We start from the raw sequence: 23,698 nt of genomic DNA on the forward strand, positions 1-23,698 counted from the left end.
ATTCTATTTTCTCTTTTCTCCACTATTCCTTTCTTCTTCTCCTCTTTTTTTTCTTCTTTTCTTCTTCTTATTCTTCTTCTTCTTATTCTTCTTCTTCTTCTTCTTATTCTTATTCTTCTTATATTTCTTCTTCTTCCTCTTTTTTTTATCGGGAACGAGGGTCGTCGAGGGACATAGATGTAGTGTCGTCGTTGTCAATATATACCCCCTCCCGACAGCTTACTATGATTAGGTAGCTAGTTCTACGTTTGGCACTAATATATCCATCTGTCATGTTTGAATAATAATTGCCATGTTGTAAATATTTGTAGAAACTATGGACACCGCCCTAGACGAAGCAACAAAAGAAGCGTCGTTGAGGGACATAATCGCAGAAGGAAGTGATGCCATCTCGTTGTTTCTCAACGAAACCGATGGTCTGGAAGGAGAGGGTTAACAAGCTGGCTACGGTGACCTAATGCCGGTGCAAGAAGAAGAACATGAGGATGGCTCCGGTGACCCAATGCCGGTGCAAGAAGGAGACCGTGATGATGGCTCCGGTGACCGAACCGAGTCCGGCCAGGTATATATATTAGTTAAGCCTATGCTGACTAGCTGATTGATGCATTCATTGTTTTGGTATGTACACATATTAATTAAGTCTTTGTTCTTTTTTCTAGCCCTCCGAATCGAGCACAACTTCGGTAAAGAGACAAGGCCCGAAGAAAAAGTTGAGCTCGGATGAAAAGTTTGAGATCATAGCAATCGCGCCCCACGGCCAACCTATTGAACCCCTCCGGACAAAGAGCGCATTTGTTGCTCAGTGCGGGATTCTGGTTAGGGACAAGATCCCGATAAGCATCCAGCAATGGTTTAAGCCAGCTACAGAAGACCCTGAGGTGTCTTATGTCAATGATATGCAGAAAAATGATCTTTGGACTGAGCTGAAGTCAAATTTCACCCTACCGCCTGAGGATAATCCAGAGAACCCACTTAAAGAGAAATTAATCAAGTCTTTTGCTCTGAAGAGGATGGCAGAACTATTCAGGAGGTGGAAGAAAGAGCTGAATAAGTTTGTCGAAAAAAATGAGACACCAGAATTCAAGGGCAGATATGAGAAGATCAGAGATCACTGGCCCACATTTGTGGCCCACAAGACATCAGAAAAGAGTAAGAAGATGTCGGCGACAAACAAGCAAAATGCTGCGAAGAAGAAGCTTCACCATCGCACGGGGTCAGGTGGCTACCTCGTAGCCCGGCCTAAGTGGTCCAAGAGTGAGAATGATCTGGTTCATAAAGGGATCGAACCAGAGACAAATAACTGGCCAGACTGTTGCCGGACTTGGTTCTTCGGGGCTGGCGGAACCCTGGACCCTGAAACAGGGAAGTGCATTTGGACGAACGATCAAATGGACATACCAGTCAGTAAGCTTAAGCAGTATATCGAAGCAGCGCAGGAAGGGACGTTCTTTCCAGACAGAGAGAACGACGAGCTCACAATGTCCCTCGGGAATCCTGAGCACCCTGGACGGACACGAGGCACGCCAGGCTCCGTTCCGTGGAAGGTTGGGTTTCCGAACGCAGGCAGTTACAAATCCCATGAGAGGAGGAAAAAAGTGCAGCAGACCCAAATGCAGGCGCTGCAAGCAAGGGTGGACTCGATAGAGGAACGAGAAGCAAATCGCAGCAAACGTACTGCCGAAGCCTCCCCCGAAGCTACCCCGCCATCTCAGCGCAGAAGCAGCGTGGCTTCCACCGAGCTGCTTCAGCTAGAGCATGCCTTGACGGCTCCTGCCAGCTATCCCGTGGATGCTATCACGGAGTCTCAAAATTGCCACCTTATGACGCAATGGATGAATTTGAAGGTCAAGGCGGCTGTTGGCTCTGTTTATCCTACTGAACCCGGCGCAACTTTTCACTGCCGGCCGATTCCAGAAGGATATGCTAGGGTGATGGTGGATGAGATAACGGAGGGATTTGAGGACCTCCAGCTTGACCACCCTACCGGTGAAGGGGAGACTCGGCTGGGGTCTGCTCTGAAGACTCCATGCCTATGGCGGAAGGAGCTCATCAACCTTCCGAACTGGACGCCACCGCCTCCTCCTCCTCCTCCGGCGAGTCAGGGCACTCCGCCTCCACTGCCTCCTCCTCCTCCGGCGAGTGACGATCAGGGCCCTCGGCCGGCTCCTTCTCCGGCGCGCGGCGGCACTCCGCCTCCTTCTCCGCCTGCGCCGACGCGCCCGAGCAGCCAGCCTCCTCCTTCTCCGCCTTGTCAGCAAGGGCGGAAGAGACCTGCCGCCGCTCCAGCTGCTCCGGCGCGTCGTAGTCCTTCTCCTCCGCCGCTTAAGCAAGTAAAGAAGACAACCGCTACGTCTGCTCGGTCGGCGCCTAGCAGTACAACCAGAGGCGGGAGGACATACAGATTCGGTCCTTCTCTGAAGACTCCAGAGAAGTTACCATACGAGAGGACCCAGGAGGAGAACGCCGAGATCGCGCGAGAAGAAGTGAAGAAATTCTTTGAAGGGGTGAAAGCAAAGAAACATCCACCTCCGGAGGAGAAGGTAGATCGGGTGAAAGTGAAGCGCACTCTGGCTGCCCTGACAAAACCACCGAAGTCTGATTCGCCGAAAGGAAACTATGACCGCATTATTGGAAAGGAATTTGCTGAAGCGGAGCGGTCGGGAAGTACTGTCAGTGATCAAAGGCTGAAACAACGACGAGCTGGGAAACAAATTGCCCAGCTCGGCGAACAAGCGAAGCAATCGTGCCCCCCGCTCAAGGTGCCTAGCCACAACGTCGATAATGATCCGAGGATGGTGCCCGGTTATAGCAATCTTGCAGATTACCTGCCCGACGAAGTACATTATGAACCCATGGACGTGCAGATACAAAGATACGAGTACGGGAAGCCTCTCGTCAAAGATGAAAGATCTCTATCAACGATGATGCGAAGATTGCATGATTGGTACTTGAAAATCTGCAGAGACTCTGGGGGGAGGAGTACTTTGTATGCGAGGGTTAAAACGGAGCATGACCTCGTTGGAATTGATCTGTTGGCTGCTCCATTTGAGGAGTTCTATCAGTTCTTCAATCAATTGGCCCTCGATAAAGCAACTGTCACCTGCTACTGTCTGTAAGTAGTACTACTTCTGTCATTAAGTTTCTCTATATAGCTTAGCTCTTTCATTGCATGTATTTATAATCATCCTCACTATATTATGCAGATTGAAGATCATCGAATTGAAGAAAAGACAAGTCGGTGATATTGGGTTCATTAACACAAATCTCATAGATGCAACTCAGGTTAAATTTCATGCCGCAGAAACCGAGGCCAGCATGCTAGAATCGTTGATAATAAATCAAAACAAAGATATAATACTCTTTCCTTACAACTTCAAGTGAGTGTTACTGTCTTGTGCGTATTCGGTTTCCCTTATATATTAGTCAAGGTTATAGTAATGTAATTGATGAGTTATGCATGCGTGTGCAGTTTCCACTATATTCTCCTACATATTAAGCTTGAGCAGGGACTAGTAACCGTCTTAGACTCAAGACGAAAAGATCCCGAAAGTTCCTGGACTCCCGAAGAATCTGCAATTTAGACACACGAAAGTAAGTACTATAGTAGCATGTTCCGTGCATCTCCTATTGATTCAAGCGCTAGTTTCATCAATACCATTTGGCATTCTTGCTTATCAATTTGATTGACCTCTATTTCTTGTAAAGTGGTTGTGGCAGGAACAAGGGAATGTTTTCTGTGGATACTACGTTTGCGAGTCCATCCGCCACACGACCTGTGAGCGGGGCTACTCTGATGAACAATATGAAGTGCGTAAATAACAACATTCACAATTTTATTTTATTACCATCATTTGTGTTGAGTTTCATTCATTCATATATATATGTATTGACCCCCTTCTTTAAATTAGATGTTTCGGAAGCGGGATGAACTCCTAGCACCAGCTCGCATGCGAGGAATTCAAGAGGAATTGGCGGCATTCTTTCTTGACCACGTGATCCCTGAAGACGGAGAATTCTATGTTAACCCTGAGTCCGTATGATTATATTTGTAAGAGATAATTACTGTATATATGTAGCCGGTAGTGTCAGATAGATATACGAGAACTTGTTGTTCGACCAATCTCTCGGAGAAGGAGAGGTGGTCGATATCACTTCTCTCTGTATATATGCATATATGTTCATGACGATCTTCTGTTTCCTTCGTTTGCTTACTAGCTAGCTAGCGTGTCTAGTCCTCTCTATATACGTATGTATAGTATGTAGCGTCGACCAAGCACAGACATAACAGAGGACACTTCTCTCTATTAATTATAACTAGCTAACACAATATATGAAACACCTAAATTAACCCCCCAAAACCCCCAACCCCCCCCCCTTCAGAAAAAAACAAAAACCCCAGCCACAGAAGTGCTGACGCGTGGATGCCTATTGGTCCCGGTTGGTGCCACCAACCGGGACCAAAGGGTCTCCACATGGGCAGTGCGCAGAGCCTAGTCAGGAGACCCTTTGGTCCCGGTTGGTGGCACCAACCGGGACCAAAGGGTCTCCTGACTGGGCTCTACGCATTGCCCACGTGGAGGGCCTTTAGTCCCGGTTCTGGATTGAACCGAGACTAAAGGGTGGAGGTATTAGTACCGACACTTTAGTCCCGGTTCCAGAACCGGGACTAAAGGCCCTTACGAACCGGGACTATAGGCCCTTTTTCTACCAGTGTTGGTGAATTTCTTGATGAACAAATTGCTAGGGCTAGAGAGAAAGAAATTATTGAATCTGAATACGATGATGATAGTGATGATGAAAATATGCCTGTTATCCCTGAGGTCTATCTTTTTGATATGGAATCTTCTGTCGCTATTTTAGCTTGCAAAGATAGATATGAGCTTAAGAGGTTATTAGTTAAATGGAACAATGAATCACTTAGAGATAAAATGAAACCCGACCCTGCTTTTGCTACTTCACCTATATGTGTTCCTGATAAGGATTATGAATTCTCTGTTGATCCTGATATAATTACTTTGGTTGAATCTGATCCGTTTTATGGCTATGAATCTGAAACGGTTGTGGCACATCTTACTAAGTTAAATGATATAGCTGCCCTGTTCACTAATGATGAGAGATTGCGTTACTTCTATATACTCAAAATATTCCCGTTCTCATTAAAGGGTGATGCTAAGATATGGTTTAATTCTCTTGATCCTGGTTGTGTGCGTAGTCCCCAGGATATGATTTATTACTTCTCTGCTAAATATTTCCTTGCTCATAAGAAACAAGCTACTTTGAGGGAAATATACAACTTCGTGCAAATTAAAGAAGAGAGTCTCTCACAAGCTTGGGGGAGGCTTCTCAAGTTACTTAATGCTTTGCCTGATCATCCTCTTAAGAAACCTGAAATACTTGATATCTTTTATAATGGACTAACCGATGCTTCCAGAGATTACCTGGATAGTTGTGCTGGTTCTCTTTTCAGGGACAGAACACCGGATGAAGCTGAAATTCTATTGAACAATATGTTGACAAATGAAAATAATTGGGCACCTCCTGAGCCAACTCCTGCTCCAATTACTGGTCCTATTCTTAAACCAACTCCGAAGAAGAGAGGTGTTCTATTCCTCAGTCCCGAAGATATGCAAGAGACAAAGAAATCTATGAAATAAAAAGGTATTAAAGCTGAAGATGTTAAGAATTTACCTCCTATTGAAGAAATACATGGTCTTAATATACCACCTGTTGAAGAAACATATGATCTCAATTCTTTATTTACTGAAGAACCTCCTGATCCCGATATTCCGACACAGGTAGTAGAGGTAAATTCTCTCTATAGATATGATAAAGCTGAAGTTCCTCCTACTAAAATTGCTAGTCAGTGCTTGGATGAGTTTGATAACTTTATGTTTAAGCAAGATGACTTCAATGCTTATTTTGGTAGACAATTAAAAGAAAATGCTTATATGATTAGACGCTTGGGTGATTATATGACTAATATTAAAGGTGAACTTAAACTTGTTAGCAAACATGCTTCTATGGTTACCACTCAAGTAGAACAAGTACTTAAGGCTCAAAAAGAAGTGCTTGACGAAATGAATAGTAAGAAAAATGATTATGCTGTTAGAGTGGCTACTAGAACTGGTAGAATGACTCAGGAACCTTTGTATCCTGAAGGCCACCCTAAGAGAATCGAGCAAGATTCTCAAAGAAATAATATTGATGTTCCTAGTTCTTCTAAAAAGAAGAAGAAAAATGATAGAAGTGTGCAAACTTCTAGTGAACCTATTGCTGAAACACCTGATAATCCAAATGATATTTCTATGGCTGATGCTGAAACACAATCTGGTAATGAACATGAACCTAATGAAAATATTAATGATGATGTTCATGATGATGCTCAACCTAGTAATGATAATGATGTAGAAATTGAACCTATTGTTGATCTTGATAACCCACAATCAAAGAATCAACATTATGATAAAAGAGACTTTGTTGCTAGGAAACATGGTAAAGAAAGGGAACCTTGGGTTCAGAAACCCATGCCTTTTCCTCCGAAACCATCCAAGAAAAAGGATGATGAGGATTTTGAGCGCTTTGCTGAAATGATTAGGCCTATCTTTTTTGCGTATGCGATTAACTGATGTGCTCAAAACAAATCCTTATGCTAAATATATGAAGGATATCATTACTAATAAAAGAAAGATACCGGAAGGTGAGATTTCCACCATGCTTGCTAATTATACTTTTAAGGGGGGGGATACCAAAGAAACTTGGAGACCCCGGAGTACCTACTATACCTTGCTCCATTAAAAGAAATTATATTAAAACTGTTTTATGTGATCTTGGAGCCGGTGATAGTGTTATGCCTCTCTCTTTATATCGTAGACTTGACTTGAATAAGCTGACACCTACTGAAATATCTTTGCAAATGGCTGATAAATCAACTGTTATACCTGTTGGTATCTGTGAGGATGTGCCTGTTGTGGTTGCACACGTTACTATTTTAACGAACTTTGTTATTCTTGATATTCCCGAGGATGATAGTATGTCTATTATTCTTGGAAGACCTTTTCTTAATACTGCAGGGGCTGTTATTGATTGCAACAAAGGCAATGTCACTTTTCATGTTAATGGTAATGAGCATACGGTACACTTTCCGAGGAAACAACCTCAAGTTCATAGTATCAAATCCATTGGAAAAATTCCATCGATTATAATTGGAGGTTTTGAATTTTTTCTTCCTACTGTCAAAAAGAAATATGATATACTTATTATTGGGGATGTGCATATCTCTGTTGAGGTAACTTAGTGTTATTCGAAATTTCTCCGGTTTCATGATTATCGGAATGAGTTTGTTAACAAGACTTGATCAACCTTGTTAGTGGATTCTTTTTGATGAGCATGAGATGGATGAAACTAGAAGCACAACCTTCTGTACCCCACTTTTACTTTCTGTTATTTATATTAAATAAAGTAAAAATAATATTTTTTTGTCTGTTTCCTAACTTATCCGTGCAATATAAAAATATTCCGGAAATAAAAGTCCTCAGAATGCCATGCCAATTTAATATGATTTTTTCAGGAATATTTAAGAATTTACTGTGCAAAAATTACCGCGGGAGGAGCTGCCACCTGGCCACGAGGGTGGTGGGCGCCCCCCCCCCCTCTAGGGCGCGCCCCCTGCCTCGTGGGCCCATGGTGGCCCTCCTCCACTTATCCCAGCACCCATCTTCTTCCTCCGTCTCACACAAACCTGAAAAACCAACTCAAGCACGAGTTCCAGCCACTTTTGCTCTTCGATCTCCTTGCTCAAAGCACCTCTCGCAAAACTGCTTGGGGAGATTGTTCCTTGGTATGTGACTCCTCCATTGGTCCAATTAGTTTTTGTTCTAGTGCTTTATTCTTTGCAAATTTGTGCTTCATATGTGACCATGTTCTTGAGCTTGCATGTCAAATTTATATGGTTCCAAGTAGTTCTAATGCTTGATATAGGCTCTAGGCACTTGTAGGAGTAGTTGCCATCAATATTATTGAAGATGGTTTACTTTTGTTTGAAGTTACTAAAAATTTCAGAATTTTTCAGAGAAAAACAATATGCTTAGGAAGATGTTCCAAGGTGGTTCCTCTAAGAAGCAAGGACCCAGGATTGCTATGCGCGATGCTGACGAGGATCCACCAAGAGACACTCCAGTACGGCCTTGCGAATGGCCATCGGAAAATTTTATGGACCGTGCGGGAATTAAAGAAGAATTCAAAGCATATTTGCGCAATGCCGGTCTTGAGGATTTTGAGGCTACGAATGCCCCCAGTATCATGATCTCACAAGTTCATTTGTGAGGAGGTTTGAGTATTCATCTTCGCGTAACTCTCGTTCAGTCATGTTTGATCTCTATGACAAATCTTATACCATGGACATAGAGGATTTCGCTTCTGCTTGCAAACTTCCATCATGGGGTAGTGTTAGGGATCCCCCTAAATCTGAATTTAGAAACTTTCTTACTAGTATAACTGTGAGGGAATCTAGAGATATAACACAGGCTACCATAGGGACCATTCACTTTCCTGCTATACATTATTTTGCTCTCTTCATCGGTAGATGCATAAATGCTAAGGATGAAGCATGTCACATGTGTGTCCCTGATCTTAGCATTCTTAGCAGTGCTGTGTTAGGAGACCAATCTTATCATATGGGAGCCATTGTAGCTTGTAGGTTGCATCATAATAGACATAATGGAGATTTCTTTGGAGGAATTTATGCAACCCGCTTAGCTCATCTTCTTGAGATAGACATTCGTGAGGGTGATACGGAGTTGCCTCCTGCATATTTAGATTATGACTCTATGGCTTCGCACCAGTTTGTCGAGAGACCTGAATCACCTCTCTTATATCGTTTAATTTTTGATAAACGACGTGTTTTCCGTATTACTCTCCCTGCTCCTGCCTTCTTTGATTCACAGACGAAAAGAAGATATGTTATTACCAGAGAGGAGGCAGAAGAGTACGAGAGGAGAGCGCACTACTAGGAAAAGGGCTAAAGATGAAATTGACACTAATGGCGCACCAGAGAAGTGGTGCGCCACTACTATTTACTAATGGCGCACCACGTGAAGATACGCCATTAGTGTGTAAGACACTAATGGGGCACCAGGCACAAGGTGCGCCACTAGTAACAAAATGTTTTTTTTTCATTTTTTCAAACATACTAATGGCGCATCCGGGCAAAGTGCGCCATTAGTAGTTAGAACTACTAATGGCGCACCAACTGTTGAGTGCGCCACTACTGTATCCTTTTTTTTCTTTTTTGCAAAACTACTAATGGCGCACCGACGCATAGTGCGCCATTACTAGTTCAAACTAGTAATGGCGCACTGTGCCATGGTGCGCCATTAGTATAAAAATTATTTTTAATACTTTTTTGCAAAACTACTAATGGCGCATGTATGTGTGGTGCACCCTCCCCCGCTCCACCGCCGCCGACGAGCACCCCCCGCACCTGCCCCCACTCCACCGCCGCCGACGAGCACCCCCCGCACCCGCCCCTGCTCCGCCGCCGCCGACGAGCACCCCCCGCACCCTCCCCCGCTCCACCGCCGCCGACGAGCACCCCCCGCACCCTCCCCCGCTCCACCGCCGCCGACGAGCCACCGCATATATGTTACTCCCAAAAGCATATAAAGTTTGTCAAATTTTGAGCTATGGATATTTAGTTATGATTTAAACAAGTTTGAACATATTTAAACACAAATAAATATCAAACAGCATTTTAAATGTTGTTAACATGGCAACAAACTGCATATTATTTTTCTACATGAAATTCTGAGCATCTAGCATATGTGACATGTTATATTTGGATGCATGCATAAAAAGATATGTGCAAAGAAAAAAATGCATAAAAACAAAAATCGGGGAGCGTGGGAATCGAACCCAGGACCTCCCAGTGTGTGTGCTACGTGCTGACCAGTCGGGCTAGTGTGTGTGTTCTGTTTCGGATACGGTTAGGTGGAATATAACCTGAGTGCTCGAACTGTAATAAAAAAAAATTGTACTAATGGCGCACCTGGGGGTGGTGCGCCATTGCTGTCGTCGTAGTTATGGCGCACCAGGGGGAGGTGCGCCATTGCTAACCCTCCCCCACTCCACCTGTTCCCCTCTGGCCTCTCTCCCTCCCCCACTTGACCTAACCTCGCCGCAGCCGCCCACGTGCCCCCGCCGCCTCCCTCTCCCCTTAGCCGCCTCCCCCCCGAGCCCCGCCTCCCCCCCGAGCGCCGCCTCCCTTGCCTCGGAGCTGCCCCGCCCCGAGTTCCACCAGGAGAGGAGGCCCCACGTCCACCAGGAGAGGAGGCCCGCGACCTCCCCGCCGTCTATCCCCGCCTCCCCCAAGCTCGCCGTCTCCGCCCTCTGTCGTCTCCGCTCCGGCCACCACCTCATCGTGGTCAGGTAACGCTCCTCCCTCTGCCTCTCTTCTCCTCTCTTCCTCCTCTCCTCCCTCCCGGCCATGCCCTCTTATTCTCTCTTTTGCTAGGTTTAGGTCAAATCCCTCTCGAATTTAGGTCAAATTAGGTTCAAAAAATTGTGGGAGTAGTGCCTAGCAAACATGAATAATTAGTACTCCATGTGCATTGGAGTACTTGGTACCTGCAAGATTTGGACACACTGAAAAAATGCACTGGACACACTGAAGAAAAATTTTGTGTCCAGTAAGATTAGAGAAAATTTTGTGCTAATGGTGTGCTGGTAGAACGCGCAATTTTTGTTAGTTCATTGCCATGTCATGATAGGACATTCAGTTGTTTCTGTTGTTCACAATGCTCTGAATTTGTGTGCCAAAGAGAGTTTTCTCTGAATTTGTTGTTCACAATGCTCTAATGGTTTGTCAATGAATGGTGGTGCCATGGTGGCCTCTGTTTCAAATATTTCAGCAATTACTTGACCATAAATAAAAAAGAAGATTTGGGGATGGTAACTCCTGTGTGGTTTCTATTAAATTTAAAATAGTGAGGGTGTCATTTTCATCCATTCATCTCTTTCTCTAGCTTGTCTAAAAGTTATGTTTACAATATTGCTACATTTTCTATAACAGCCACCACACTATAATATTTCATAAGATGATGATGTAGTTAAGAATATTACTTAAGGTATGCTTCTGAATATTGTTGTCCACAATGTCTTCTCGCCAAACGCTTATCCATTTAGGAGCCATGGTCATAAGCAGTCTGCTTGAGGGTGGTCTTCCACAACATATGGAATTTATCCATCTAATGTAGTCAATAGATGTTGTCAAGTGATTGTGTCATGGTTTTGGTTCTGTTTTTAAAAAGGAAAGCCAGTTGTTCAGGCTTCAAGAAAATATTTTCTCAGAATATTACTGCTAAGCCCAAGCTTGTTAATCATGTAACTTGAGAAAATTATTGGAGTAGATCAAATTCAGCCATTATAATGTTTGATGCCTGCATCAACACTTCTCTATACTGCATGCGGTTGTTATAGTTGAGGGTCAAAAGTAGAGGTTAGCTTTAACATGATTCGCTAGTGCTTTCATCACTTGTGTGGTGATTGTCTTGGTCCTTTTCATTTTTGTCAGGGCATTCTTGAGGTGCTGATGTGTCTGAGGGCATGAACCATGATCAGGTTGAGTTCAGATTTCATTAGATTAGATGGATTATCAGAACTTGACATGGCTTTCCACTTAGCTATCTGAATTGAGAAAAAAACATAGCTTTTGCTGTCTCTGAGGCAAAACTTGCTACTCCATATACAACTAATACTACTACTAGACAAGATACTACTCCATATACTACTAATACTACTATTGTATTTCATTTCAAAGTTCAAAATGCTGGTACTGAGATTTTCATTTCCAATGAGTGATGTTTTTCCTAGCAGTAGAAAAAACATAGCAACTTCTCTGATGTTATAAAGTTGTTCTTATATGGGTGAAACTTCACTTGTTTTTAGGCTAGTGTAGGGTGTTGCTTCTTCTGTATGGGCCAACTATGTCACAAATAAATTGTTCCTTCTTCTGTATTTGACAAGTAATGACTTGCAAAGATGATGATCATCTTGCTAGTTTGCTAGGTTTTGTCCCCGAGAGGCCCTTGAGTTTGCCGGAATGTCGATTAACTTCCGTTCCGGCAAATTCGGGTACTCCATATGTCCTATTTTTAGCAAAGGTCATGCTGAAATTTTCCGTGAATTTTAGCATGACTTTGCTAAAAATAGGACATATGGGGTACTTGCGACTAATGTTGATTATCTTCTGCTCAAAATTTATGCTGCTATAATGTTGTAAGGGTACTAATTGGTCTCTTCTACTGCTTATTAGAGATGGGTGGAAGCAGCCACCGCCGCTCTGCCTCACCGGAGTACGAGTTGGATGCTTTCGAGTTCTTCACTATCATACTTTCTTCTTCAGTATCAGCCACGAGGCAGGTATATAAAACGAGAGATCTCCCCTTCACCCATCTCTTTATGATAACTCTGTTGTTTGCTACATCACTCCTTGTCCCAAATTGCAGAGGTTGCCTGACGCTTTTATGAAGATGCTGGGTGAAGATCCGCTAGATAATGTGAAGCTCCGACAGGCCGGCAGTGGGGTTCGCAGGTTGTGGGACGTGGAGTTGGTGATCGAGGAGGGCCACATGTACCTGTGTCGTGGCTGGGAGAAGTTCTACAGTGCCTACGACCTGCGGACCGGGTACTTTCTTCTCTTGAGGTACGACGATGATGCCACAATGCTCATCATGAAGGTTTTCAACAAGACTATGTGTCGCATGCGCTACGCTAAAGACGAAGATGCCAGTGCGTTCTGCCTCTTCTTATTCCTCCATATTTGGCTTTGTCTCACATCGATTGTTAACGGTCATTGTTGCATTTGTACAGGCAATGGGAGCAGCAGCAGCGATTCTGGCAGCAGCGAAGACAACAAGAAGGATGATCCAGACTGGAGTGGGGGAGAAGAGGAGCAGAGTGGGGATGAGTAGCTGCAGGATGACGATGGGCATCAGGCTGAGGATGACCTAGCGCTGGTGGTGGCTGACCAAGGACAAGAGATGGTGGTGGCTAACCAGGTGCAAGAGATGGTGGTGGCTGACCATGGGCAAGAGATGGTGGTGGCTGACCATGGGCAAGAGATGGTGGTGGCTGAGGATGGCCTCGTGATGGTAGTGGTGCCTGACAATTACCACGCACCGGTGGTGGCGCCGGCGATCCCACAGCTGGGCGACATGACCATGCCAATTGTGGTAGAAGACTACATCCCACAGCTGCCTCCACTGCCTCCACCGCCTCGCCGCTCTTGGCGCATCAGGCTGAGGAACGAGAAGGAGAAGAACAATGAGAACTGAACTATGTCAGGTATGTCAGATCTCCAAAATGATATATATATATATATATATATACTTAGTTACCTATTTATCTCTAATATGCTTAGTTTCCTATAGGTTAGCTCCAAAATTACTTATGTTAGCACAAAATGATCAAGTTTACATAATAAGCTTATAGTCTTCTTCTTATTCTTCTTCTTATCCAAAATGACATATGTTAGCTTCATTTTACCTAAGTTGGCTCTAATATGCTAACTTAGAGCTTATATGCTTAGTTTCCTATAGGTTAGCTCCAAAATTACTTATGTTAGCACAAAATGATCAAGTTTACATAATAAGCTTATAGTCTTCTTCTTATTCTTCTTCTTATCCAAAATGACATAGGTTAGCTTCATTTTACCTAAGTTGGCTCTAATATGCTAACTTAGAGCTTATATGCTTAGTTTCCTATAGGTTATCTCCAAAATTACCTATGTTAGCACAAAATGATCAAGTTTACATAATAAGCTTATAGTCTTCTTCTTATTCTTCTTCTTATCCAAAATGACATAGGTTAGCTTCATTTTACTTAAGTTGGCTCTAATATGCTAACTTAGAGCTTATATGCTTAGTTTCCTATAGGTTAGCTCCAAAATTACTTATGTTAGAACAAAATGATCAAGTTTACATAATAAGCTTATAGTCTTCTTCTTATTCTTCTTATTCTTCTTCTAGTCTTCTTCTTCTTCTCTTCTTCTTCTTCTTCTTCTTCTAACTTCTTGTTTATCATTTTGCAGATTTGATTTAATTCACGGAAGCTTGCATGGATGGAGTGCTTCTTTTCCATTTGTGTTTTTATTTTGTATCAATGTGAAACTTTTGTGAATTGATGGATAACGGTGTTGAATGAACATTGTGAAACTTTTGTAATATGTAACGATGGAACTATGTGTTGGCTATGTATGTATATATGATGAAACTTGTGTGTTGGATATGATCTGGTGGACGCAGGTAACATCGTTACATATGGCCCCCTGTATGTAAGCTAAGCAGATCTGTGTTGTATGTTATCTCTAATATTTTTTAACCTGTGAAAATATCAGAAATGAAAAAAGAATCCCTAATATTCATACTAGTGGCGCACCACACAAGACACTAATGGCGCACTGTTATAATCACACTAATGGCGCATCACCCAACAGTGCGCCATTAGTATGCCAAAGCACATGGTTAAATATGGCCCCCTGGGAGGCATACTAATGGCGCATGGTGTTCTATACTAATGGCGCACTGCTCGGTGCGCCATTAGTATACCAGATACTAATGGCGCACCGGTGGTGCGCCATTAGTAAGAAATACTAGTGGCATGATACTAATGGCGCACCAGCAGTGCGCCATTAGTGGGCAAAACTGGTGCGCCATTACTAGCCCTTTTCCTAGTAGTGGCGGAGGCAGCTCGACTCCACGCTGCAGCTCAGCAGGCGATAACCGCTGCACATCAGTATGATCCCAACTATTCTTCGTCGCAGTATGACCCCAACAACTATTATTATGGATATCAGCCAGGCCAGCCATGGCCATAGACCAACTTAGGCCAAAAGCCTAAGCTTGGGGGAGTACGTATTTCTCACCGACATTACATTTATGTTCACACACACTCATTGCTAGATGTCGGTGCTCATACTTTTTCACTGTAATATCCATGCTAGTTTATTTTCTTTTTCCTGCTTTCTTCTTGTGTATTTGTTAAACCTTAAGAAAAAACCAAAAAAATTAGTAGTAGTTTATTTTTCTGCTGTAGTAGTAATAATTAAAAAGAAAACCCAAAAATATTTCCCGTTCTTCTTTTGCTTGTTGGGAGCTTTCCTGTGTAAATAGTTTTATTTCTTTTCTTTTATTTGGGGGTCAGTAGGAGAAGACCATAATTAAATTGTTGAAGTGGCTCTTATATGCATTATTGTTGATTTAACCAAGAGCCCATATTGCCTTGTCTTCTCCTGTTTATTGAATGCTCGCAGATTCCAGCTTAGTCCAATGCACGTACACTCTTATTATTATTCACACCGTTCGGTCGTGCAAGTGAAAGGCAATTATGATGATATATGATGGACTGACTGAGATGATAAAAGCTGGTATGAACTCGACCTCTTTTGTTTTTGTAAATATGATGAGTTCCTCATTCTTGATTCAGCTTATTATGAATAAACATGTTTGCAATGACAATTAGAGATCGTAGTTGCTTGTGCCATGCTTGATTAGCTATGAGTTATAATGATTTACCTTGTGTGCTAACATGCTATTGAGATGTTTATGATGTGGTATGATGGGGTGGTATCCTCCTTTGAATGATTTAAGTGACTTGACTTGGCACATGTTCACGCATGTAGTTGAAACAAAACCAACATAGCCTTCACGATATTTATGTTCATGGTGGATTATATCCTACTCATGCTTGTATCCAATGTTTATTAATTTTAATGCATGTACATGGCTGTTGTCACTCTCTAGTTGGTCGCTTCCCAGTCTTTTGCTAGCCTTCACTTGTACTAAGCGGGAATACTCCTTGTGCATCCAATCCCTTAAACCCCAAAGTTATTCCAAATGAGTCCACTATACCTTCCTATATGCGGTATCTACCTGCCGTTCCAAGTAAATTTGTATGTGCCAAACTCTAAACCTTCAAATAAACATTCTATTTTGTATGCTCGAATAGCTCATGTATCAACCAAGGTTGTCCTTATCTTCCGTGTTAGGCAGGTTATTCTCAAGAGGAGTGGACTCCGCTCCTCATTCACGAGAAAATGGCTGGTCACCGGGATGCCCAGTCCCATGCTTTATGCAAACTAAATCAAAATTGATTGCAAACAAAACTCCCCCTGGGACGTGATGTATGTTGGAGGCACTCGTTGTTTCGAGCAAGCCATGGATTGATGCTTGTTGGTGGAGGGGGGGTATAAACTTTACCATTCTGTTTGGGAACCGCCTATAATGTGTTTAGCATGGAAGATATCGCCATCTCTTAGTTGTTACGCTGACAATGAAAGTATACCGCTCAAAATACAATTTATCTCTATTTCAAAACCGAGCTCTGGCACCTCTACAAATCCCTGCTTCCCTCTGCGAAGGGCCTATCCATTTACTTTTATGTTGAGTCATCACCCTCTTATTAAAAAGCACTAGCTGGAGAGCACAGCTGTTACTTGCATTCATCACTATTAAATTATATTGGGTGTGACTATGATTGGATCTCTTTTACCATGAATTACAATGTCTAGTCAGTCCTTGATCTTTAAAGGTGCTCTGCATTTATGTTTTGCGGTCTCAGAAAGGGCTAGCGAGATATCATCTTGTTATATCATATTATGATTGTTTTGAGAAAGTGTTGTCATCCAAGATTTATTATTATGACTTGCTAGTTGATTATGATATTGATATGAGTAATTGTGAGACCTGAGAATTATTGCAAATGTGGTTAGTTATGATCTATGCTGAAAACTTGAATGCTGGCTTGACATATTTTCAACAACAAGAGCAAACAGAGTTTGTAAAAGTTTTTCTTTCTTTCAGTTTGTCAACTGAATTGCTTGAGGACAAACAAGAGTTTAAGCTTGGGGGAGTTGATACGTCTCTGTCGTATCTACTTTTCCAAACACTTTTGCCCTTGTTTTGGACTCTAACTTGTATGATTTGAATGGAACTAACCCGGAGTGACGCTGTTTTCAGCAGAATTGTCATGGTGTTGTTTTATGTGCAGAAAACAAATATTCTCGGAATGACCTGAAACTCCACGGAACATCTTAGAAAAAATAATAAAAAATCCTTGCCAAAGATGAAGACCAGCGGGCCCACACCCTGTTCACGAGGATGGGAGGCGGCCCCCCTAGGGCGCGCCCCCTACCTTGTGGGCCCCCTGGATGCCCTCCGACGCCAACTCCAACTCTATATATTTGCTTTCGGAGAGAAAAAACTAGGAGAAGAAATCATCGCGTTTTACGATACGGAGCCGCCACCAAGCCCTAAAACCTCTCGAGAGGGCTGATCTGGAGTCTGTTCGGGGCTCCGGAGAGGGGGATTCGTCGCCGTCGTCATCATCAACCATCCTCCATCACCAATTTCATGATGCTCACCGCCGTGCGTGAGTAATTCCATCGTAGGCTTGCTGGACGGTGATGGGTTGGATGAGATTTATCATGTAATCGAGTTAGTTTTTTTAGGGTTTGATCCCTAGTATCCACTATGTTCTGAGATTGATGTTGCTATGACTTTGCTATGCTTAATGCTTGTCACTAGGGCCCGAGTGCCATGATTTCAGATCTGAACCTATTATGTTTTCATGAATATATGTGAGTTCGTAATCCTATCTTGCAAGTCTATAGTCACCTACTATGTGTTATGATCCGGCAACCCCGAAGTGACAATAATCGGGACCACTCCCGGTGATGACCATAGTTTGAGGAGTTCATGTATTCACTATGTGCTAATGCTTTGTTCCGGTTCTCTATTAAAAGGAGGCCTTAATATCCCTTAGTTTCCAATAGGACCCCGCTGCCACGGGAGGGTAGGACAAAAGATGTCATGCAAGCTCTTTTCCATGAGCACGTATGACTATATATGAAATATATGCCTACATTACATTGATGAATTGGAGCTAGTTGTGTGTCACCCTATGTTATGACTGTTACATGATGAACCGCATCCGGCATAATTATCCATCACTGATCCGGTGCCTACGATTTTTCCATATACTGGTTTATTCTTATTTACTTTCCCCGCTGCTACTGTTACAATCACTACATAATACCAAAAACATTACTTTTGCTGTCTTTACTTTTGTTGCCGCTACCACCACTATCATATTACTTTGCTACTAAACACTTTTCTGCAGATACTAAGTTTACAGGTGTGGTTGAATTGACAACTCAGCTGCTAATACTTGAGAATATTCTTTGGCTCCCCTTGTGTCGAATCAATAAATTTGGGTGAATACTCTACCCTCGAAAGCTGTTGCGATCCCCTATACTTGTGGGTTATCAGACACCGCCATGATCTCCTCTTGCCTTTCCCCTGTTTCCCCTCTCATTTGCTCTCGTTAGGTATTTCGCCATGGCCGAGAACCGCCATCCGCCATGGCTATTACAGGGGTAGCCACCGAGCTCCTCGGATTGACCCCGTGGCACATGCCTGCTCCTATGCACGGCCATGCCCGAGCCTGCCGCTCTTCTTCCGCGCCCGCGGGACCACTCCCTCTCCATGCCCATGCCCATGCTACACCGCGTCGGTCGCACTCGCCGCAGCCACCGCACCACTGTGCCCCATGCGACACACACCCTGGCCGCGCGCCACACTCTCGCTGGCTGCGCTCGCCCCGTCTGCTGCCGCCTATCCCTTCGCTCACCCCGCTGTCGCGCCCCTGCCTCGCGCCGCCTCCAGCCGTGGCCATCTTCTGCCGGCCGCCCCCTCAGCCACGCCGGCCGCATCTCTGCGCTCCACCGTTGGCCGCTCGCCTCGCCTGCTGCGTGTTGCTTCCTGCTGCTATGCGCTGCTCTACCGCTAGTACACTACTGCGCCATGCCCTCGACACCGCCGTGGACAAATGTGGTGGAGGGATTGTTAATGGAGTACGAGAAGGAGGTGGCGGAGAAGGTGTGGAGAGGTAGGAGGTCTGGGGCGGTGTCACCTGGCTGCGGTGGAGGTGTTTATGCGAGAAGGAGCCGGAGTGGAAGGAGAGGTCACAATTGGAAAGAATCACAAAAAAAATCATAACTCGGAGATCTCAGTTCAAAAAAAATGCTAATATCCATGGAGGGGTGATTTCCTTCAATAGGTGGAAAACATAGGAAATATTGGTTGTTATCAAGGAAAGGTAAAAAGTTAGGAAAGTTAGGATTTTTGAACTGATTTCTATGCAAATGGGGTTTTATTGTTTGGTAACGTGATATCAGTACCTGCCCATTTGTGACGTGTCTGATTAGGAAAGTTTGCAAATGTTAAGAAACTATTTATTGGGAGGAAAGTTGTGACGTGTCTGTTATTTGTTTCCTAAAACAAATTTCACTAATAAGAGAAATCGATTGGTTTAGATAAGTTAGGAAAGTTGGATTAAAATGTATTATTTGTTTCCTGAAAATTTGTTATTTGTTTCCTAAGACAAATTGAACCAATAAAAGGAATCGATTGATTTGCATAATTTAAGGAAGTTAGATTAAAATGTATTATTTGTTTCCTCAAAATCTGTTATTTGTTTCCTAAGACAATTTGAACCAATAAAAGGAATCGATTGATTTGCATAATTTAATGAAGTTAGATCCGTGATTTATTATACGTTAGGAAAGTTCTGGTTGTAATAAAGAGTGGAGAGAAAAATAAACCGATGGACCAGGGTGGGAGGGGGTGGTGGGAGGAGAGACAAAAAAACCCAATGAAAATAAACCACGGACCAGGGAGGGAGGGGGTGGTGGGAGGAGAGACGAAAAAACCCAACGAAATTAAACCGCGGAGACGATTCACCAACTCGTCCATTAGGAGTAGAGATATCAGTACATGTGTGGTTGTTTTCTTGGGCCATCACAGATAGTAAAATACCTTATGTTCTGGTTGTTTTCTTAGAAGTATCTTACCCAATGGTCAAGGTTGATTATGTTCCATTTTGTATGAGGTAAGTATTTGGGAAACATTTACATGTGGCGCGCCGGCCAAAGCTTCGGCCAGACGCGCGATGTGCGTTCGATGGTGCACATCCCTGCACCCACGCGCGCTAAGAGTTGACTAATCGCCCGGGCCCGCCAGCAACCGTTCCCTTTTTCTTTTTTCTCTGATCTCTTTCCTCTGGTTATCTTCTTCCTCTTGTTCTTTTTTCTTCTATCTTCTGCGCAGGATGTGCTGCAAGCTCAGGCCCGCCATGGTGGAACCGGCGACGCGCCATGTGGACGAGACGAGCGTCATGGCCTGTGGGTGGGAAGCTGCAACCAGTATCCCGTCGGCTACTGCAACTGGGGGCGGCCCATGGTGTTGGACTGGGGTTGGGTGATGCTTGAACCGGAGTCCAGCAGTGCTGGAATGAGAAACCATGGTTGCTACAACCAATAGCTGCCCCCGCTCAGAAGCACTGCAAGGGGTGATCATGGAGTGCTACAATCGGCGCCCTACAGTGCTGGAAGTGGCGTGCGGCGATGATACAACCGCTGCACAGCGATGCTACAATTGGCAGACGACGGGCGCCGATGCTTCAACCCGACATGAAGTTACAACCGGTGGCGAAAAAAGCTTCAGCAGGCATGGTGGAAAACCGTCAACCTCCATGGAAAAGCTTCCGTGATAAAAAGCTTCAACCGACGGTGAGAAAAGCTTCAACCGGCTTCGGGAAGGAAGCTTCACCGATGGTAAAAGCTTCAACCGACAGTTGTAGAAGCTTCAACCGGCGGGTGAAAAAGCTTCAATCGGCTTCGGGGGAAAAGTTTCAACCATGCACACGCCGCTGGTGCGAGCGGCGACGCCAAAAGCTGCGGCAGGCAGCATGGTGGTGATACGACGGCAGCAACTTAGGTGCTGCAATGACAGAGAGACGTGGGGGGGGGGGGGGGGGTGTGTGCTGCAATCCGATGTCATGATTCAATCACCGCGCCATAGATAACAGCAATGTTTCCTCCTCGACCCAAATCAACATTTTTTTAGCAAAATGCAGATAACAACAATGCACGGAGACAGCGTTGCATATAACCACAAATCAGATTTCATCATGCCCAACGATACACGACACCGAATTTGAAAAAAAGATACACAGCACAACATTGCTGAATCAACACAGTATATATCAGATGGATTGCGTAGCACTCTCAAACCATGGCATTGTCGTCGGTGCCGACCTCTTCCTCCTCAACCGAGTAATCCTTCAAAAGTGGATTCAGAGGCAAAAACTCTTCGTGCCAGAACTTCCTGTGCTTCTCATCCAACTCGTCAAGTAAGGCTTTATACTCAGCATTTGAGACTGGTTCATCATCATCACTGGAACCGTCATCAGAGTCTGCTGCTGCAGCTTTGGTGGCCTGCTCTTTGGTCTCATCCATGGTTGAGTCGGCAAGAACAATATCTTCCTCGTCGTGCCCGTCAGCCGGCACCTTCCTTTTGGTGGAGCAGATCTTCAGCGGACACTCATCGCCGCTGACAGCCTGCGACGCCGCCATACTTTTGGTGCTGCACGGCTTCAGCGAGGAAGACTCCTCGTTTCCGGCCATAGCTCTAGCGAGGAAGACTCCTCGTTTCCGGCCATAGCTCTTATCTCTGCCCGCCGCCACGAGCGATTTCGATGTCGGGTCGGTGGCTAGGGATTCGTGGGTCGTTTAGGTGAAGGCGGAATTGGGATCTCGCGGAATTTCTTCATCGTGTCGATTTGTATAGAAAAGGTGTTGGCGTGCTTCTGTGCGGACTCCGCTCCGCACGGAGTCCAGTTCACCGTCTTCGTGTCGAACTAATTTTTCCCATCGTCAGGGCCATGGGCCAACAGGCCTTTTCCATTTCCCCTATTTACCCTTTTTGACGAAACCATTCAACTACAACGAGCGCTCCTTCGGGAGCCTTCCAACTATCACTTGGGTGCCTGAGAGCACGCCATTTCACGCGCTCCCAGCCGCCGCCACGTGTCACGTTCTGAGCGCTTCCTTCAGAATTTTCTTTTCTCGCACGCGTTTTCTGCTTTTTAGATGTTTTTTCCGGGTTTTTCGGCTTTTTGGTTTTTCACCGGTCTTTCTTAACTTTTTCACAAAAAATGTTCAAAAAATTGTTGTTGCACGAAAAAATACGTTTGTTTTTTCTTCTTCCGTGAGAGGCACAATTTAGCTTCCGCGAGAGCCATGGTTTTGCATCCGCGAGAGGCACGGTCGTGCCTCTCAGAAATGAAAAAAACACGTTTTCTTTTCTCTTTTTAGCTTTCGCGAGAGGCACAGTTTAGCTTCGGTGAGAGGCAAGATTTTCCTTCCATTAAAAAATGTGTTTCTATTTTTTTCGTTCCGTGAGAGGCACGGTTCTGTTTCTGCGACGTGCCTCACGTAAATGAAAAAAGAACATGTTTTCTCTTTTTTTTTCCTTCCGCGAAAGGCATAATTTAGCTTCTGTGAGAGGCATGGATTTACTTTCGCGAGAGGCACGGCCGTGCCTCTCGAAAATGAAAAGAAAATGTTCTTTTTTTTTCTTCCGTAAGAGGCACGATTTTGCTTCTTCGAGAGGCACAGTTTTGCTTTCACGAAGGGCACGACCGTGCCTCTCGAAAACGGAAAAAACAAACGCATTTCCTTTTTCTTTTACTTTCGCGAGAGACACGATTTTCCTTTCGTGAGAGGCACGGATTTACTTCTACGAGAGGCACAGTCATGCCTCTCGGAAACGTCTTTCAAAAAGGGAAGAAAACGTGCCCCTGATTTGGGTTTTTCGGTGGGTTTTTTCATCCGCTTTTTTTGTGAAAAAAGTTCCTCGAAATCTATCAACATAGCATCTAATTTTGAAGATCTTGACGTGAGGAATTCAACGGTAAAATATGTTTAAGATTTGGACGCACGGTTTAAGAGTTAAAGTGTTTTTAATAAACGGATCTACGAAAAAAGGAAAAACCCTCAGGTTACGACATGTAGCGTACATGTAGTGCTTCACTTGTCGCAACCTGGGGAGATGAGAGTGATCTTTGAAAGAAGTACTCCTTAATTAGTGATTTCGAACCTTGCGTGGTCTCTAATTTTGAAAAAAGAACGAAACCTCAAGGGGAGCTCCCACGATTGGATTTCATTACGAGAGAGTTGATGGAATTAACAAGGAAAATTAGATTGGAAAACCACACACTGTTGGTTAACTATGAAAAAGCCAAGCAAAGCCGGACATGCGGCCACACTACCTAGCTATACTTGGTTTGGGATACCGGTAGACAAGCGAGACAACCATCAAAACACCCAACAATCGACACCTCATTGTTGCCAGAGAGAAGCAATAAACGAAGGGAGGTGGGTCCACACTTGCCCAAACCTAAGTAGGGCACAAACGACTACACCTCTTGCAAAGGCCACTAGCATGTCGATCACACCCAAAACATGTTGGTTTCTTCATCACTTCAGTTGGGAGCATGGTGAGTGGAGGTAGACATTATCGGTCGAGTTGGTGTTGATAAAGAACTTGTATATGGGGGATCTGTTGTTCTGTCTCCATATCCAGACTCACCCTCTTTGACTTCTGAGTTAAGTGCGTCGATGCAGTAAGCTCTATGATGGTTAGGATATATTGGTAGGAAAGGTGGTTGAATTCCCATGCCACTGTGAGTTGGTAGCGGGTTGACTCGGGGAGGGTGGCGGGGGTATGTGTGACGTTTCCGATTTGACCGTACACTAATCATACACGTAAATGTGTATGATCAAGATTAAGGACTCACGGGAAGA

General features: G+C 44.2%; 1 pseudogene; it reads left to right on the forward strand.

Moving 5' to 3' along the window:
- LOC147960939 (uncharacterized) overlaps window positions 1-20,372 on the forward strand; it is a 54,816-nt pseudogene extending 34,444 nt beyond the window's left edge.
- Window positions 20,373-23,698: the final 3,326 nt, after the last annotated feature.

This window comes from Triticum urartu, chromosome 7A (genome assembly GCF_056163025.1).
Source record: "Triticum urartu cultivar PI428250 chromosome 7A, HENAU_Tu73, whole genome shotgun sequence".
NCBI lineage: Eukaryota > Viridiplantae > Streptophyta > Magnoliopsida > Poales > Poaceae > Triticum > Triticum urartu.